General features: G+C 48.3%; 1 protein-coding gene across 1 annotated transcript in view; it reads right to left on the bottom strand.

Annotated features, from left to right (window-relative positions):
* Window positions 1-11,209: 11,209 nt before the first annotated feature.
* Window positions 11,210-18,815, bottom strand: part of LOC142037999 (uncharacterized) — a 71,103-nt gene continuing 63,497 nt past the window's right edge. Inside the window, exon 5 of the mRNA XM_075042902.1 lies at window positions 11,210-11,233. The gene's annotated coding sequence lies outside the window, so the exon portion shown is untranslated. The remainder of the gene's footprint in view (window positions 11,234-18,815) is intronic.

Below are 18,815 nucleotides of genomic sequence, written 5' to 3'. Positions count from 1 at the left end.
TAACCAAGCTTTTCTCCTCCCAGTGTACAAAGTAAAACATAGCAAAGAGCTCTGGGGGAGGCTGGGCCTGGAAGAGGCTCAAAAGAACCTAGTCTCCTTCTTCTGTGTATGTTTTTGCTTTATACAGGCTTGTATATGCTTTTGCTCCAGATGTCAACAGCAGAACTGAGCAGCCAAGCTGTGGGTGACAGAGCAGCCGGAGAGGTGGTAGGGCTGTCGTGAGTGTGCTGACCCAGCAAAGTGGGTATCCTGTGCAAAGGCGGCATTGCCCTCACTCTCCCCCATGGCAGCACCTGGCCTTTGCTGGCATTTGGAAGGCTATTCCAGCACTGACTCTGTCGGTATGAAAGACAGCCTGGCCCCCAGATGGTAAGAGGAGCTATGTCTGATCTGGTCTCCCATGAGGAGGACAGCTCAAGTGAACTACTGGATGGGTTTGACCAATGGCTGGAGCTGGATGTCATGGGCATGGCACAGTCCTGCCAGCTGCCAAAATACAGGAAGCGTCCCACTGATAATCAGTTGTACAGTGAAATTGCCAAAGCCCACTGGTGCTGGATTGATTAATCTCCAGCATCAGCTCTAGATTTCAGTAGTTTTGATCTGTATGTTAAATAATACCAATGCCTTACTAAAAGTATAGTTGCAGAGTTTTAACAGCAATTAAACTCATATGTATCTCTCGCATGGGAGCTCGGCTTCAGTGAATATGGTTTCAATAATCAAGTGGTATTTTGTTTACATGCCGTAATTATGATATTAAAATCTATATACAAACCTCACTGGAGACAATGATCTTTTAATGTATGGCAGTCTTTGCAACTGACAGCAGGATGCAGAGGTAAAGGTGACAAGATGGATGTGGTGTGAGTGCCCATAAGATTAACCAGCACTACAGACACAGCTGAGTGGGGTCCCTGGTGTCTGGCAAGATGGGCATGGCTTCCAGCTCTTCAGCTGAAAGCTACTAGGCAGCTAGCTGAAATCCCTGAAAGATGAGCAGTAGCAGAAGACCACTTTGGGATGCTCTGTCAACCAACAGGGTCACAGCATGGATGAAATATTTACCCTTGTACCTGTGGTTGTAAGCCTCACACAGTTAGGACTCACGTTTAGCATGAAAATGATGCTCCCCTAAAGCGACAGGATGTAGGATCCTGAATCTTAGCACTTTAAAATTGCCTATGGCTGCCAGAAAGGGCTCAGAGTTGCACAGGAGAATTTACCTTGTGGAGTAAAGCTTTTTGGAGAACCAGAGAATTTCAGAGGACTGACAAAGACAGTGATTCAATATCAACTGCCACAAATCAAGCACAAGTGGCTTGGTACCAGTTCTGGTTCAGCACCTCACTTTCCCTCTCTGGATTTGCATCTCCCACCTGCAGTGTGAGCTTTTGGAGAAAGAAGGTCTGTTGATACTGAATGCTTGACGGAGAGATTTTGCCTAGCAAGTCATAGCCAGCACCCCAGTGAGGACATAGCCAGCACATTTAGCCTAGGAGATAATCAGTAAGAGGTGGTGAGGGTAAGTATCTTGAGATCTTATGTTTTCCCCCATAAGATCTTTCTGAATGTGGACAACCCTGCCCCGTTCAAAGTCAGATCACGATGGCATGAACAAACCTCTGTCCTTCCACTGGAACTGGGGAAAGAGCTCAATGCAGGCAAGTAAAGCTCAAAAGAAGTTGTATTTTTGTGCTTTTCATCTCTCTACATCACAGCCCATGCTCTTCCCTGCCTCCCCTATCATCACCCCAGCCACACTGCAGAAAGAAGTGACTGGAGACTGCCGGTTGGGGTGTCCTCGTCCAGCCTCAGCCCCAGGGATTGGTGGAGAAGGTCAGTGTACAAGATCTTAGTGAAGGCTGAAGCTGTGGGCAAACCCCCTGCATGGACCCAAGCAGAGGTTCTCCCTGGCAGTGTGGGTGCATGCTGTGCCTGCGCATGGGCACTGTCACAGCCAGCACCTGAGTACATCCTCGCTGTACCAGTCAGCTGGACACCCCTGCTCAGGCTCTCTGGGCTGCGTTGCACAACGAGCTGAGCAGGATCCAAACAACTGCTCCTCTCTTTAAAATCTGTGGCCACAAAGGAGAGTTAATTTCTTTGTCATGTGTTGAGTTGATGACTTTCCTCCAAGCAGAGGAGTTGTGGGGAGAAAAACAGTCAGGGGCTAAGATTAAAAGGTACCTCCAGTAATATAAGCAAAGCAGATTTGCTTGTACTGAGTTTTCCTTTCCAAGAGCCATGTCTGGATAATCTCAGTCTCTACCTAAGAGATAGCAGAGCTGTCAGGACATACTCCATCTGGCCACACAAGAAAACACAGCCATGACCCCTTGGCTCTCAGGAACGAATGTAAGGGGGAGGGGAAAAGCACTAGTTTGGGAGGGTTTTTTTCAGTAAGAAAGAAAAGAAAACAACAAAACCCAAACTAATACAGCAAACACATGTAAGAGCTCCTATTTTTACTCAGTAATTTACATGCCTGGCCCCCTTCCTATTTCTTCCATTTTTAATCTACAACAAATATCCCTGAACTGTGCTGAGACAATAAATCTGGGCCCCTTTGAAGACCTTGGGCAGCAGTGCAACAACAATACACTTCATAAACTAAACATTTTAGAGATTCATTTTCCCTTTGATCTGCAGCATGGTACCCCCACTGTATATGTATGCACACACCAATGCACATACACATCCTGCTGAAGCCACCATGCTGAGGTCTATTATTCCCCTGCCACTGGCAATGGACATCAGAGAGGTCATAGCTGAACATAATACACACCCTCACAGAGACACACATGTGAGCAGAGCCTTTTTGGTAATAGAACACCATAAAAGATGTGACCACTCCAAAACTGGTAAACAGTAGAATTTAAGGTCACAGTGGAAGAATTAATTGTTCAATGGTAGGGGCAGGAAGTGGTTGTAAGCAATTTTAGAGTTTGTTTATTTTTAAAGCACAATGACAGAAAAGGAAAGAAACTTTATTGCATGATCTCTTTCTCATACCCCCAGGGACCATCAGCGGGGTCATGTCCAAGAGATCTATGCAGACTTCAGCCCCTGAACTAGCAGAGTAAGTGAGGGCAATAGCTATTTGTCATCCTTTGTGTAAGCCTGCTCTGGACACTTTGCCAGTGGCTTTCACAAACAATTGTTGAGAGTGAAAAAATAACGAGGCACCAATCACTTTGCCACTCTAGTAGCTGTACATCAGAGTCCATGTGCCTCCCACAGCCATCAAGCTGAAGAGTTGCAAAGCGTTCATGAACTGCACATTACTGCGCCCACCTACTTCCCAAATACAGCTCCCCTGGGCCAGCAGTATGGCTGTAGATTAGCAAGCAAGCATGTTCTCTAAGCAGTTTGGGGCAAGAAATAAAAAAATCCACAGCTCAAAGGAAGAGAGTGAAATCTGGCGTGAGAGGACTGCATGGCCTACACTCGTATTTCCTGGTAACAGTGATGTTAAGTCCCCATTTCATCAGATCAGTGTCCAGTCAATATTCATACAGCCCTGTAGCAGTAGGCTAGGGTGATTGATTCTACTGAGCCAGAAAAGAGATTGTCACATCTGGTGACATCCTAGCCTCTCCTCTGAGGACTGTCAACCAAGAGCTGACATGGATCAAACCTCTTTGACTTACATGAACTGACAGGATCACAGTAGGAGCGAGGAGGTCCATGAGCATATCGCCTAAGATGCAAATAGATCAGCTACAGCACTTGCTGTGTCATGTGTATGTTGGAGATTGAAACATGGTGTTAAATCCTGCGAAATAGACAGAAGGTAGCTAGCTGCCTGTCATTCGTACTCATTTTCTTGATAATCCAGCCTCTTGCTATCCTGCCATTCTGCAAGCAATGATTCAAACTCCAGAATACCAACTTCCACTGAAAGTGAAGTGTTCAGCTCTCATGCCTACAGGAAAACACACTCAAAGTGTGAGATGATGTTAATTAAACAATGTTGTCTTCCTGAGTCTGAAGCGAGCCAGGAACAACAGCTCTGAGAGGTGGAAAAGCCTTTATTCCACATTAAGTTCCTAATTCTGGGACAACAGTTGATTTAAGTACCACTGTTTGGCTTACTAGCATTTAAGCAGAAATATCCAGCTTAGATGTCCATGCCAGGTCTTAAATAATCTCCTACACTTTCCCTGCTGCTGTATCACCTTTTGTTCAATTGCCTGCTCAATTGCCTTTTCCTTGGTAACAAGATCTTCAGATTCTTCCTTGCAATTTTTAATGGAGATACAGTTTGACAGTGCATCAGCTTGGTAGTGTGTCAAAATGTGGACCCAGCCAAAGGAGTGAAGGGGGTCAGGGAGGAGAGAGAAGGATGCCTAAACCTCATTCCAGAACCAAGATGCTTTTTGGACTCATTCCTGCCACTTATGCCCAAAATGGTTGGGTTGTCATCAGTAGTTTTCCCCTCTGGTCCTTTGAAGAGGAGCTACAAACAGCAAAGTCTTAAAGAAATGCATTCCAGGCTTTTCCATCTTGCTTTCAGGGTCCAGAGAAGTGACAGTGTTCAAGACCCAAACACTGAATTTGCAGCCCAGGCATACCCCAGTAGTGAACTATCCCTGAGAAACTGCAGAGAAAGTCCAGACTGTGATCTAGGTCTTATAACCGTCAGCACTGTCAAAGCCAAGTTTCAGGCAACTCCGCCAACCAAAATCAGCAGATCCTTCTTAAAATGTGAAATTTTTTTAAAGGGTTGAGTTCTTTGTTTTGCTTTCTTGCTTTGAAGGCTACATGCAAGCTTTCCTCTCCCCTCAGGAGTCCTGTTGTCACTGTTTTTAGGATGTAGAGAGATGAGAGCAACATGTAATCACAGCGCTCCAAGAGCTAGAGCATCAAGAGTATTCAAAGAGCAAATCCTGAGGACTAGGAGAGATGGGTAAGTTTGTCTCTGGTGTCTCAGGTCACATACTGGGGCTGAATGTACAGTGCCTGGGAGTGGTTGGGGATGGCCAGTATTTTCCGCAAACAATTAATTCTGCTTTCAGACAGTTCACATGGAGGATAAGTATGGGACTAAACACTGGCTACACCCTCTGTGCGTCACAGAATGTAGGGGGATGTCACTTTTCACCCTCTCTACTCACAGTTTGCCCCCCAGATGCCACCCCAGTGCACCAAGCCATTGCACAGCAGTGACTGGATGTCCACAAGCACAAAGCAGATGCCAAAGTATGGTAGGCTGCTGCCTCTGGAAACACCTAAGGGCTTTCTTAGGCCCTGGCTGTCATGTTTTCTGTTCAGGATCAGAGGAACTCAGAAATTAGGGCTGAAAAAGACCTCAGGAGGTTGTTTAGTCCAACACCAGTCCCCAGACAGTATCAGCTATCCCTACGCTGCTCCTGACATGCGTTTGTCCAACCTCTTCTTTAAGACACCTCCACTAATGGATTTCCACCACTCCTTTATGTGATCCATTAGCAGGGGTGACCTAGGACATGCTAAACAGCTTGGGCAGGGAACAAAGTAAACACTGTAGTGACTTTATTTTCCAGGCCGAGAAGAGAAGAAATTCAAACAGAAGTAAGGAGAAGGATGGGAAAGCTGAGAGGAGCAGCAAAAAATCTACAAGATTTTGATTTGTGTCTCCTTCAAACCTCCAAGAGCTACACAAAGCCCAATCCCCCTCTCATCACATCTGGAGGCCCAGGAGGCTTCCAGATGGTCTACAAATGAAGAGTCAGAGCCATGTCAGCACTTCATGAGGTCACAATCACCACTGGGAGGCGATGCATGAATGCGTGACTGTAAAATCCCAGTCTTTGTCACAACCCAGCACTGACCCCAGGAGTAAGATCGTGCTGGGGAAGACAGCCACTGGCATGTGGCACTGCTCCCTCCAATTACAACAGCCTCTTCAGGTTGTCAGATGTTGGTGGTGCCAATGCTAGGGCCTTGACACTGCCGCAACTCTCTAGCAGTTGGCTTGTTTCAGTCCATGGTTTCCAAGCAGTTACAGCCCTGTAATAGTGGAGCAACTCCACTTGGTACACTTCAACATTACCACTACTGTTGACCTTGGCTTATTATTTATCCATCTCCCCAGCCATAAATTTCCTCCCTGGACTCCATGACTTGCTTTATAACTACACTCTTCGCGCTGAGACTGCAAAGCCCTGGGGAGGACACCTTTGCTTCCACGCTTTCTATTTAGGGCTATGCAGCTTTATGACACTAACAGAGAGAGTAACTTCCCAGATGACTTTGCAGCCAGCACAGAAGTTTTTTAAATGCTACTTTTTGGCTACTTAGAAGGTCACCGATAAGAGCAGGGATAAATCTCAAGCCGGAGCTGCTACCACATGGGGAGGAGATCCTGGTAGCTTGCTTGCAAATATGACCTACAACAAACCATGAAGTCTTTCCCCTGTTCTCCTAAACAGATCAACATGAAAGTCCACCCCAGAGCCTCATTACTTGGCCTCTGTTTCCCAAGTTTAAAGCCTTGAAGGAGATGAGTAGCCCCGCTGTATTATCACCAGAGGCTCAGCTGCCTGCACAGATCTTTGCACCAAGCTTTGGGAGCTCAAGCAAGACCAGGGTTTGTACTGCACACATTAACACCTGTCTCTCAGAGACACCAAGAGCTTGCCAGGCTCCTGGCTTGTGATGATGACCTCAGAAGGCATCTGATGACAGTGTGGGCCAGCACCAGTTGGCTTACTCTCCAGTCCCCCTCCTGAAGTCAATCATTCCTACCAGCCTTCTTGCTCTGGACTTCTGTGAGAAGTCTGCTGTGGGTCTCTTCATTGGGGTGAGTAAATTTGAACAAAACTTTCCATCCCTGCCTGCCTTGGCTCAGAGGGGTCCCTTGAGTGCGCCATGAAAGGAGAGGCACATCTGGGCTGGATTACAGGGTGGTGCAGCGGCTTTTATAGCTACAGATTCCTGCATATGTTTCTGAGCAGGACATATATTCATACATCAAAATGCAGAGAGCCCCCAGGGTTGAGGGCCCTCATTTATATGAGTCATTTTTGGTTGCCCCCTCTTTGGAGGGCTCAGCTACAGACACCTTGGATGGCTGGGGTCGGTGGGAGGAGATACTCTGGGCTGCTGATAACCAGCTCTCCCACTGGGCACAGAGAATTGCTTTCTTTTGAGACAAGGCCAAACAGAGGGAGTCATTTACACCATTTACAAGTGGGTGTTACACTGTGATTTACTGGCATATTACAGACACATAGGCACTAACTTCGCATGGATAAGGACAACTGTGAAGAAAACAAGGGAGGAGGCAATGAGACAGAGTAAATCCACAGAGATCAATAATGTTACATCAGATTTACACCAGTTAGTAAACCAAAGGTTGCAGTCTGCTCTCTGCAGAATTGGTTTATCACAGCTCCAGATTTTACACCACAGTCACTGAAACCAGGATCTGTCCCCTGAGGTTTTAGAAATAACCCCTTTCTCTCAAAAATCTCTTCTTTAGCTATTTGTGGGTTGAGAAAAAGAGACAATGATGTGTGGATGGAAAAGCAACAAAAAAGAACTAAATTAAAATTAAAACGCAGCAAGGCTCCAAAGAATTTACAGATGTCTCTCCTCTCCTTCCCCCCCTGCTACTCTGTGGTCAGCTGTAAATATTTATCTGGCAGCCTGCAGTGAAAGGCATGGCTCAAAACACTTAATCACAATTTCAGCATGGCTGTCCTCCAGAGCACCCTGAACTTGGGGGACGGTGGGTTTTTTCCTGCAGCTTTGTTCGAGGAAGGTACCTTTGTCTTTATGCAGGCAAACAAGCACTTTCAAAAGCAATTCATAACGTCTCCAACATGGGCTGTTGGATGCTTTGTTTTTCTCCTTTTTAGGATTTTTTTTCTTTCTAAAGAAAGAGTCTGATTTTCTTTTTTAACCCCGAGTGAGGGAGGTGGGCAAGCCCTGCCACCCCACCACCAGCAGCCTGGTGCTGATTGCCAGACAGAAGTGGTGAAGAGGGAAATGTGAAGTTGGCCTGGATCAGTCAGGAGCTTTGGGAAATCTTCCCCAGAAGCAAAGGAATCATTATATTTCTATAATTCACCCCAAAGTGTTTCACAAGTGTTGATGAGACATGACCCCATCTCCCCTGGCAAGGGTGGCTGTCTCTAGGGTGGAGCCTGGCAGCTCCTATGGGGTGGCAGGAATTTGGGACAAGTGGAAGCACTGCCAGAGGCTAGCAATTGTAGGGGCTTTGTTTTTGAGGATGCCCAGCAAGAAACACCATTGGCCCAGGGGTTCCTGCACCGTAATAGGCTGCCTGTAAAATTGGGAGCAAATCCCATGGGACTGGGGACTTGTGAGCCTCTCTCCCTGGTTTTCACTCCTGCAGTGAGTCTGGCCTTCTGACTTTGATCTCCCTGCAAGGACACTGGGAAGATTTCCTCCTCTTCAATTGCACCGTCCCTCCCCGCATATGGCAAACCATTCTTTAGGGCTCTAAACCCCATACATTTATATTTCTCTGTACTGCTGCTTACAATTGTTCCTGCTGTGGCAATGGACTGCTGCAGAAATGTCCTTTCTGGTTGTTTCCTAGATGGATCCCGTGTCCCCCCAACCCCTCACATCCCCACCACACCACACAGCCAGTGGCCAAAGCTGAGTATTACTACACACGTGTTCAGAAACAAAGTCAAAACACTTCCAGCAAGTGCACTTAGCATGGTTCTGTTTGCTAAGAGCAGCTGCCTCCTCCTATAGTTGTGGTTAAGGGAATGCTTTTTGTGTTTAAAGGGGAAAAAAATTAACAGTTTCCTCTGAATGTCTCAGCAAACATTTGCACACCTGGGCAATGGGATGCAACCCCAGAGAAGACGGAGACTAGGTCAGTTGGAGTGCCCTAGCTGAAAGACCAGCTGGACCTCCCTGGCTGGTGGTGTTTAGAGGTGCCGACACAGGGTATGGATCATTGTCTTCAGCTAGCACCAATGTGACATGCAGGCTACTCCTATTTCATCCCATCCAAACTATTCCTCCTTTTTTATTTTTAACTTCTTCCTGCCCCTTCCTCTCCTTTCAAATCCAGAGTGGTATCTAGGGCCCATAAATACCCAGCAAAATGTGGCTGTTGACTTCCCTCAAAGGAGACATTGTGCTGAGACTCTCCTGATGGCTCACTCTCCGCTTTGCTATGGGGGAGCTGGGAGAGAAGAAAGGGAGGACAGGACCATAACATGCAAAGCTGTGGCCCCTGTGGGACCACCCTCAGGGTCTCCCTCTAGGTTTGCTCCGGCCCCACAGCAGCTCAGAGGCTGTGGCACGTAAAGAGGCAGCCAACGTTCACTTTGTGTCCCAGCTTCCAGCCTCCCTGACCAACGTGTGGCACAGTCTTCCTTGGGAGGGGAACTGAGATGTCCAACCAAAAGCTCTGTTGCTACTTCACCATAATGATTATTGCCTCAGTTTCCAGTTGAAGCACAAATGTATTTTTTTTTTTACAGTTCTTTGTGATTTTCTGCAGAGAGCGGCACACTTTGGCAAAGCAGAGCCATGCATGACATCATATTTTCTTATTAGCCTTCATTGCACTGCGATTGCCTCACCACTTATTGCCAAGTAGTTGGTTCACCACCTGATTATTTATCAGTTTGCCTTTATGCCTTCCTGGGAAATGAGATAAATTTCACTTTTTCCCTCCATGACAATGCTTCCAGTGGAAATGATGCTTTGTTGGCACATCTCCAAACATGCAGCGTTCCTTGAAGAGGCAAGTCCACTTCCTGCAGTGAGCTCATATAGAGCAGGTGATCAGTAACCACACACATAAATTGGTCGGAGGTTAATTTATTATTATATCAGTGGCCCTTGCAATTTTTAACAGACTCTCAGAGCCTAGAGAACTGTTAAAGCTCCCTCCCTGTAAATGTAAATATATAAGAATCTCAGCTTCCTTCAAAAAAACCCCACCCTGTAGCTCCCTTCTATGGAGTAATTATTGTGACCTTGCAATTGCAATGCAAAGGGAAGCTGAAAATGCAGCCCAGCTGTATCCAAAAGTTTTAAAAACCCAATTAGAGGATAAGTAATCAGATTCCAAACTGCATAGTTTTAATCTATTTTTTAAGCCAGTGCTGTGAGATTTGAGGCCTTATTCTGGATTTTGAAATCTATGGGGTTGGTAATACTGTAGTGGTTAACTGTGTGCACTGACATCGATTACAGCATTATTACCTGGGGGCCATAGGCTGCTCTGGGAGCAGCATTTCTTCTTAGGGCATGGTTTTCCAAAAGGCCCTGTTTGGTTTGACCAAAATGGGCTGCTGGCTTTTTATTGCACAAAGGGCACTGTACCGTGAGATATTTCTAGTCTCCCTAGTCCTGCCGCCATCTAAGCCCACCCCAGTGACTGCCCAGCATCGCACCCTGAGAGCCCTGAAAGCACCAGGCCCACCTTCTCCCCTTGTAATGTAATAAATGGCAGTACACAGGGGCACGTGGGGAAAGACTGCTTTTACAGCAGGGTGCTTGGTACCTGAGAAAAGCCAGGGTGAAGGTGAGGGAAGGCTTTGCATTATCACCCCACCAGTGTAACGGGGACACCCCAGCAGTGCCAGGCACCACCTTTGGGGGGGATGGAGCAGAGCTGGTGCTTTGTGTGCCCATGTGGTGGGGACCCCGCTCACACCCCACAGGGTTAACGTGGTATTGAGTTTACCCAGCTGTAATTCCCATCATCTGCTCTTAGTCAGTCCCCTTTTCCAGCTGGCAGGCACTCAGGGTAGCTGGCTCATCCATCAGTCTCCGGTCCCTCGGGGTGGCCAGTTACTGCTGCCTTCATACCTCTGAGGCAGACCATGGCAGGGATGAGGAGGGCATGGTGGGGAGGAGAAATATTTTTTATACTGCAATTGCTGCTGAGCCGACAGCAGCCAGCCAGAGCTGGGTTTTCCCACAGTTCCTTCACCTTCCCATCAGCGCTGGGGGTGAGATGCCAGTGTGGCCCCCGGCTGCTGGCCAGCTCTCAAGGGATGGGGAAGTGGAAAGGGCTGCTCAGGCCCAGCTGGAGCTTCTCTGACCCAGACATCAAGCACAATTCTGTTTTGGTGATGCACTTTGTCCTCCTGCTTTGCGAGCCAAGAGTTTATAAACCTGCAGGGAGAAGTGCCTCCTCTTCCTCCCAGCACCACCAGCCCCGCTTTTGGCTGCAGGTGCTGCTTCGCCATGCACCTCTGAGCTGCAGGTGGGTCTCCACTGCTCACTCTTCCCTCTTGTCTTACTAAATTAAAAAAAGAAAAAAAAGGAAAGAGAAATCAAGCATCTCTTTGCTGTTAGCTTTTCCTCTCCGGGAACTGATTACACAGTGGGAACAGCAGTTTGTCACTCTGGCCAGTGCCACCCTCCTGCCCTCCCCTTTTTTGGCCCAGACTCGGCAAAGCGGCTGCACCAGGCAAGTCTCTGGGGAGCAGGAGGCTCACCCATGGGGACCTGCCTTCCTGGGGCTGGCTCCACATGCTCTGTACACCACCTTCAAGGGACATCATGGGTTCCCGGCCAGATCAGCTCAGGCACATCCCCATCTGCCTGGCGCTGGTCTCAGGGTCTTTCTGCCCTTCGCAGACCCAGGGTGAGTCCACACTGGCAGATGTGGTGGGACTCCTGGATACAGACAGCATTGAGGAGAGGGATGGGACCCGTTCCTCTGTCCCCACCATGGGCACTGCCACATGTCCCCAACAGCCTGGCCCAGCCAAGCTCATGACATGAAAGGATGACTTGAGCTACACCCTGTGTATTTCCATCCCTGCTTTTCCTGGCCCAAGCCCAGGAAGCCCAGATTATTTACCCAATACAGAGGGAGGTGACAGATTGATTCAGCGATCAAGAGACTTTTCTTTTTTCAGAGGGAAGAAATACTACCCCATTCTTTTGCAGTACATAAATGTCTGTCTATGCCAGCACCGAAAGAAAAATGTCTTGTTCTCTCAGGTTACGGAGGAGCATCAAGGCCAGGCCACCAACCAGCTCTGCATAGGAAGCACAGCCATCAGGCAGAGGCATCTCCAAAGTGTGATGGGGGCTTCCAACATGTACAAGTCTTAAAAGATTAATTTCTGTGTGGCTATTGTAAGGAAAGGTTTAAAGCTTTGCCAGGCAGCTGCAAAATGCCATAGGAAGGTGGGATGAGGAGTTACCCAGTCTGTGGTACCCAGCCTCTTGCAATTGCAAACAACCACACAGCAGGTGGCCCCAGCCAAGAAGACCGAAGTCTATAGCATGTGGCCAGAGCATTTCCCAGCATCCTGCAAGAAGCCCAAGAACCTTGGTCAGCCTCACCTGCACAGAGCAGCAGCATCACTCACAGAGCAAAGGCCTGGTTGTGCAAGAAGCCCGTGGCAGCATCCCCAGCTCAATATCAGGAGGTGCCTTTGGTGGGCTACCATGAAGTCCTGGGTCCCCTTGATTAGCCTGGATGGGAGGAGCTGGATGGAGCAGCTCTTGCTCCCTCCTGTCCTGTGTTCCCAGGTTTGCTCTCAATCGTGAGAGGGGCTGGAGAGGTACAGAGGGACTCTCAGGTCTCATCCTGTGCACCTTGGACAGGGCTGCAGATCAGGCTCCTATAGGTCAATCCAGTGCTGGGCAAAGCCATTCAACTGCCCCAGCTCCCTGCTCTGCTGAAGAACAGCTATAACACACTTTGGCACATGGACAAAGCTCCTTGAAGGAGCAATTAAAAGTGTGAAGCCTGTCTAAACACCTTGTTTATGGTCATGCCCTCACACAGCACTGCCTGTGGGCAGATTGGATTCCCATGATGCACAAATTATAGGACATGTTATTCTTTTAACTGGTGCTTCCGATGGGTGGTTTGGGTGATTAATCACTCTGCAGTATCTACCTCAAACACCCCAGGTAGTGCAGATGCTTCTGCCACCCCTTCCCTTTCCATTTCAGCCACAGCTGTAAAGCCCTTCAGCCCTGGGTGGAAACTCAGCCTAAAGATGTCAGCCTGGAATCTCCTGGGCTTGGCTCCCTGCACCCCACATGCAGCCAGCACTGTGGCTCCTCAGGAAAAATTGCTTTCAGATGTCAGGAGAAACGTGATTTCCTTTCCAGCTGTTCAAGAGCCTTGCTGCTGCATGCAGTCTGCAAGCAGCCATGGGGAGCACGGGGTGGCATCCACCTCTGAAGAAAAGTGATGCTCCTGGGGTGGGCAAGTGATGTAAGTCCTGCCAAGCACCCGCTGCCACTGCTCTGCAGGGATCTTGTGCCAAGGTGTGCGCCTGAGGTGCTCTGCAGCTCAGGGAGGAGTGGTGCCTTGGCATTGCCCAGGCAGGGGAGTGGCTTGGTGACAAGCAGGAGATGGCAAGAAAACATGAGAGGGAGCTGAGGCTCTGGGCAAAACCCACACACAGTGTTAGACAGAGGTTGGCTGACATATTGCTGCGCCTGAGCTGCTGGCCGAGTTGCCCTGTGGCCAAGCCTGGACAGTCAGAGCTTGGCTGGCTATCCCTGTCACTGAGGGAATCTGAGAGTTGGGAAATTTGGTAGCAAATACCTCATTTATGGACAAACAACATTGGGAGTTAGGGAATTGCACCCTGCACCTTGGAGGGAAGATGTTCCTTGCAGTGAGACCATCAAGACAGACTCCCGAGAATGCAGGGCAAAGTCTTCATGCAACCAACAGTTTCTCTAAGGACCTAAATGATTTGCTTAGTCTGCTCTGCATTTCAGCTCCAAAGGGAGGATCTTTCCTCTGTGCAGTATCACTGCAGTTCAAAAATAGCAGGAAAATTCAGTATTTTGGTGTGCATAAGAAATAAAATCATATTTACCTCGAATATTACAGTCTCCCAGAAGCAATCACAAGGCTAGAGTTTGTAGAGCACCACAGTAATGAAAGCCCCAGAAATACCACTGGAGATAGAAAGGTTAGGTGATTTAATATGAACCATACATGCTGCTCAGAGTTTTCTGAGTAATCCAGCTTCTGCATGTCCTCACTGCATTACAGAAATGATGCATCATCTCCCCTTTGCTTGGCTTCATTACGGGAAATGAATCTCCCCCGAGACCCTAATTGCTTCAGATGCTCTCTGCTCTATTTATATTTGATTTTACACAGTGGTTTCAAGCAATACTGATCCTGAATGACTGTTGATCTAGGGCTGTACCCTGGCTAGCATCTGCTTTGAAGGAGTTGTGTGCGGGTCTGTTTGAATAACATTACACAGGGCAGAGAGGACTTGGGTCTTCAATTAAAGGTTTTACAATGATCCAGTCAATACAGTGTTTTTCTTCACAAATGGAGCCATGTGACCACGATGGTTTTCATATCTGTGGATGCAATTTCAGGCTAATGTGTATCTTTCCACTATCTTTGTGTCGGGTCCTTGCCTTAGCCACTCCCTGCCTCAGTTTCCCCCTTGCAAACTGGCTGTAGCTCCCCTCACTTGGGCCAGGGTACAGCCAAAACCTTGATAAGCCACCAGTGCCCTATCTAAAAAGGGATCTTTCCTTCCCTGCCTGGTGGAAATATCTGCAGCAGGCACCACTGCTGCCAGCCCTGGCATCCAGAGGTCAGCAGAGATGGGAGGCATCACTCCCTGCTTCTGGGCAGAGCCGGGGGTGGGAACACTTGTACCCTTCTCTGAGCGCACAGAGACCCCCTTCATGGCTGGGGTGAAGCGATGCCTTCTCTCTCTGCTGTCACATGGCTGGGTCTGGGGGGGGCGGGGCACGAGAAGCAAGTAAAGCAGACAAATGGCTACGCAGCCAGCCCGGTTATTACTAGAATAAATTGGGTAAACCATAGGCTAAGCAGTTGCTCTCCCTGCGGTAGAAGAGGATCTGACACCGTGATTGAAAATTAGCAGCATCTCAGAGACAATCATGGCTGGGAAGCTTGCTGTGCTGGGAAGCTCCGCTCAACCGTGTGTTGCACTTTGACCATGTTATTACTGCACTTTAAACTGCAAGAACAAAATGCTTGGGACATGCTAATGACACCAGGAGAAACAGAAGCATTTTGATTTGGTAGTAATTGTTGTAATTATTTTCTACCAGAGCAGACACGAATATAATATACTGGGTCTGATTATTTATCAGCATTCAACACAAGAAAGAAAACAATGCCAGTAAATAGCAGAGGGTTTATTTTGGGGAACTGTTTAAAGCCAGGAAAGGACAAAACATCTCTCTTCAAAACAGGGCCTGTGGAGGCTCTGCGCTGAAGAGCTGACAAAGGCTTTCAGAATTCAAAAGAGCTGTATATGATCAAGGTTTTGCCCTGATGTATTTGGCTTGGTCGCACTGCCAAGGCCAGGTTTGCCAAGCAGCCTTCCATTGGGTAAGACCCTTGCCAATGTCTTGCCAAATGTTACCCATCGGCAATGAAACCGTTCAGGATGGAACAATCTGGCTACCCTTTTTGGAAAAATTTGGCAAAGATGCTTCAACCATTTCCAGGAGTGGCACATAGTTTTGTCTACATTAAAACTTTCTTGCTGCTGAGTCTAAAGGCTGAAACAAGGTGGCCAAGGAAGGAAATGAGAAAATTTGTGAGGGAAAAGAAATTGCATCAACACCCCAGTGCCAAAGCCTCTGGGCTGGCTCACTGCAGGGTCTTCGAGGAACCTGAAACCAGGAGAGGGGGGTGAAGAAACAGGGGAGGCCTGGAAAAAGACACAGTCTGACGGAGAAGAAGCATTCATGGATGCCAGGAGGAAAGAGCAGTAGGCCCAGGTGGACAATCAGGAGAGCTGTGGGCACACAAGGACAGGTCTCACACCAGCAATACAGGGCACCAAAGTCTCACTGTCCCGCAGTGGGGAGCAAACTCCTGTGAGACTCACTGGTGTAGCATGCCAGTGTGCTCCAAGGACATTCTACACCGAGGATGGATGCTGGCTAGCCCACCTCAGGGTGTCTGCAGGATGTGCCAGGGTGAGGAAAGCAGAGCTCCCAGGGGACCCTTCGGTAGAAAGCAACTTTCCTCCTATCGCAGATGGTGACCACTTTCCTTGTCAAAGGGGCTTTGTTGTCTCCATTCATCTCCCCACTTGGCACCCTGCTCTCATGGCACTTTCAGTTCCGCCACTCATCTGACCTGGGAGCTCCTATGCTGTGAACATGTCAGACAGGAACATGCAATCTGTGCTGGCCAACCCACTAAACAGACTGAGCTATTATTACAGCAGGCACTGATGTGAGCAGCCACAAAAAGGTAAACAGATCTTTGGGCTCCTCATGTGTCCAGAGCTATCTGCACATCCTGTCCCTGGTTAACTGAAAACATGTGGTAAAGTCCTGCCAGGCTGGCATGCAGCTATAGCCAGAGCTAGCTTTCAACGCATCTACATCTTCTATTTCCTCACCCCTTTCTTGAATAAGCCCACTAAAATCTAGCTCAGGAAATGGTGAGATACCAATATGCTTAAATCTCATCACTGATGTTACTACTTCTGCAGAGCCTTGCCGTTTCGGCTGCATCCTCTTTGGCTTGCTCACTCCCATGTGAGGCTTACCAATTGCTGGGGGACACTTGCCCTTGCTTTCTTAATGTGTTCCTACACCCCAAAAGTATATTATGTGTATAATATACATGTTGTAAGCCTGAGACTGTGCTCAAACCAAACTCACTTTGTTCCTATGACACATGGACACCAGCCTGCCAGCTGCTACAGACCTGACCCGCTTCAGAAACCTGAGCCTGAGCTATGCCCTTGCGACCAGCCTCTGCACATAGTGACCATGGACAGTTCAGGCTCAGCCTGGCTGTGGCAAGGGACGTGATGGGTGCCAGTCAGCCCTGATGACCTGGGGTCCTCCTAGCAGGGCCCTAGCACCCACACACTGAGGGCAGACAGGCTCTGTAGGATGCCCATTTGCAGCCATGCAGATAGATCAGTGAATGGCCCAGGTTTCAAGCTACTCCCTGACACCAGCAGCTCAGTAGATGCATCGGGTCATCCCTGACCTCACCATCAAAGACATGAGGGCCAAGTCACCACTGAGGCCTCATATCATGGAGGAAGTCTTGGAGGAGTAAAGGCAACAGTCAGGCATGCATGCAAAGAAGCGCTGGCATGGCAGGGTGGTTGCTAGTGCATGTGCCTGCCTGGAGCCACCAGCCCACCTTGAACCCTGTCAGGAGTGGACTCGGCCACAGAGGAGGGTGAGATGGGGCTGGCACACAGCAACCTACCCCCGAAAATCCTCCCACCTCACCACCTTCCTCAGCCAGGGGTGGCATTTGTGTATGTAGTGTTTCCTGGGGACTATTTTTCTTTTTTTTTCTTTCTTTGCAAGTCTGGAGAGCTGTAAATACGGAGCAGCCACAGCATCCTGTGGCACAGGGCTCCCCAGTGCAACCCTGCACTCTGTGCAGATCTGCCTCCAGTTGTTTGCTTTGAACCTGCCACCTGCTACTTTTATTTGATGTCCCTGAAGTTCTTGTCTGAGAAGGAACAGTGTACAATCACTCCTTATTTTATAATGAGGTCACTTTGTTCTGAGTCACTGTTGTCCAGGTGCCTGCTTCTTTTTAATTCAACGGTGAAAGCACCCAAGTGCCTCAAGGACACAGATCAGGCCTTTGTAATTTTTTCTTCATTTTTCCCAAACATTACTGGCAAGATGCACTGCAAAAGTCTGCCAGTTGTTACCACAGATGGCTGAGACTGCAGAAACAGCAAAGTACTCACCACACTTGCCTTGGCATTTGTAATCTATTTGTACATCCTCCATGCATCGCTATCTGCAGACACCTGCACATGCCCCTCCCCAGCACAAGCTCTTTTGTCCATGCCCATGCACATCCACCAGCACCCATCCTGCTAGGCCCATGCCTGCTTGCTTGTGTGCCCACTGCCTTTACTCCTCCAAGACTTCCTTCCACTTAAAATATAAATAACATGCCATAAATATAAAGGCCACTGTAAATGCACTCTGTGTCTATACACCCACACTGTATCAGCACGTACCCCATCCAACCCTAACCTGATACACACCCTTGAATGCATTCTTCCACCTCGCACCTTGCCACAACATGCTATGCAGCTTCAGAAAGAGCAAGGGAAAGCCCTAAGCTGCTTGAAGAAGATGGTCTGTCCAGCTGAAAACTCTGCTGCTTCTCTGCCAAGCTGTGTATCAGTGGCCTCCATCTAGCCTGGGGTGAGAACCCTGGCCCTAGCAGTGCTGCTGATTTTGCCTGATTTCCTAGTCAATCTGGTAGGTTGGCAGGTAGGTCAACACTCAGCATGCAGTTGGAAATGGGGTGGTAGGTGTGTTTTCCAAGCATCATCATGCTTTGTAGCACACAGGTGGTGAGTGTGCTGCAGGTGGGCTTCACATCGAGCCCTGTCAAACAGACCCAGGTGAGCACAGGGCACCCTGCTTGTGGATGGTTGTAGTAGAGTACAGAGATTTCTGCATAAAGGAAACATACAGAGACATAAATATATATAACATGTGTGTGCATGCATGTACATACATATGTTTAAGAAAATGTTTGGACAACACAAGAAGAGCCGATCTTGCGCACTGGCTGCAAAGGGTCTCACCGAGTCTCAGGGTACACATACAACTTCCTTTGCCACTGCTGTGAGCTTGGTTCCCCTCTGTTATTTTTATAAGGCCACAGCATTAACTTAATTAATTTACTTTAACTGGAGAACAGTATTAGTCTAAGTGATCCCACTTAAATCACAGAGAAGCTGTGGCCAAGCTCTTCAAACAGCTGCCTGTCCCCATTCACCCTCCTGCAGATGGTTAACACAGCTGAGTTCAGTATGCCAGGGCTGCACCTTGGCACAACAGTCCTCCACTCTTCGCAGGGTTTGTTTTTGCTCTGAAGG

This window comes from Buteo buteo, chromosome 12 (genome assembly GCF_964188355.1).
Source record: "Buteo buteo chromosome 12, bButBut1.hap1.1, whole genome shotgun sequence".
In the NCBI taxonomy this organism is placed as follows: domain Eukaryota; kingdom Metazoa; phylum Chordata; class Aves; order Accipitriformes; family Accipitridae; genus Buteo; species Buteo buteo.
This window is presented reverse-complemented; position numbering and strand designations above follow the sequence as displayed.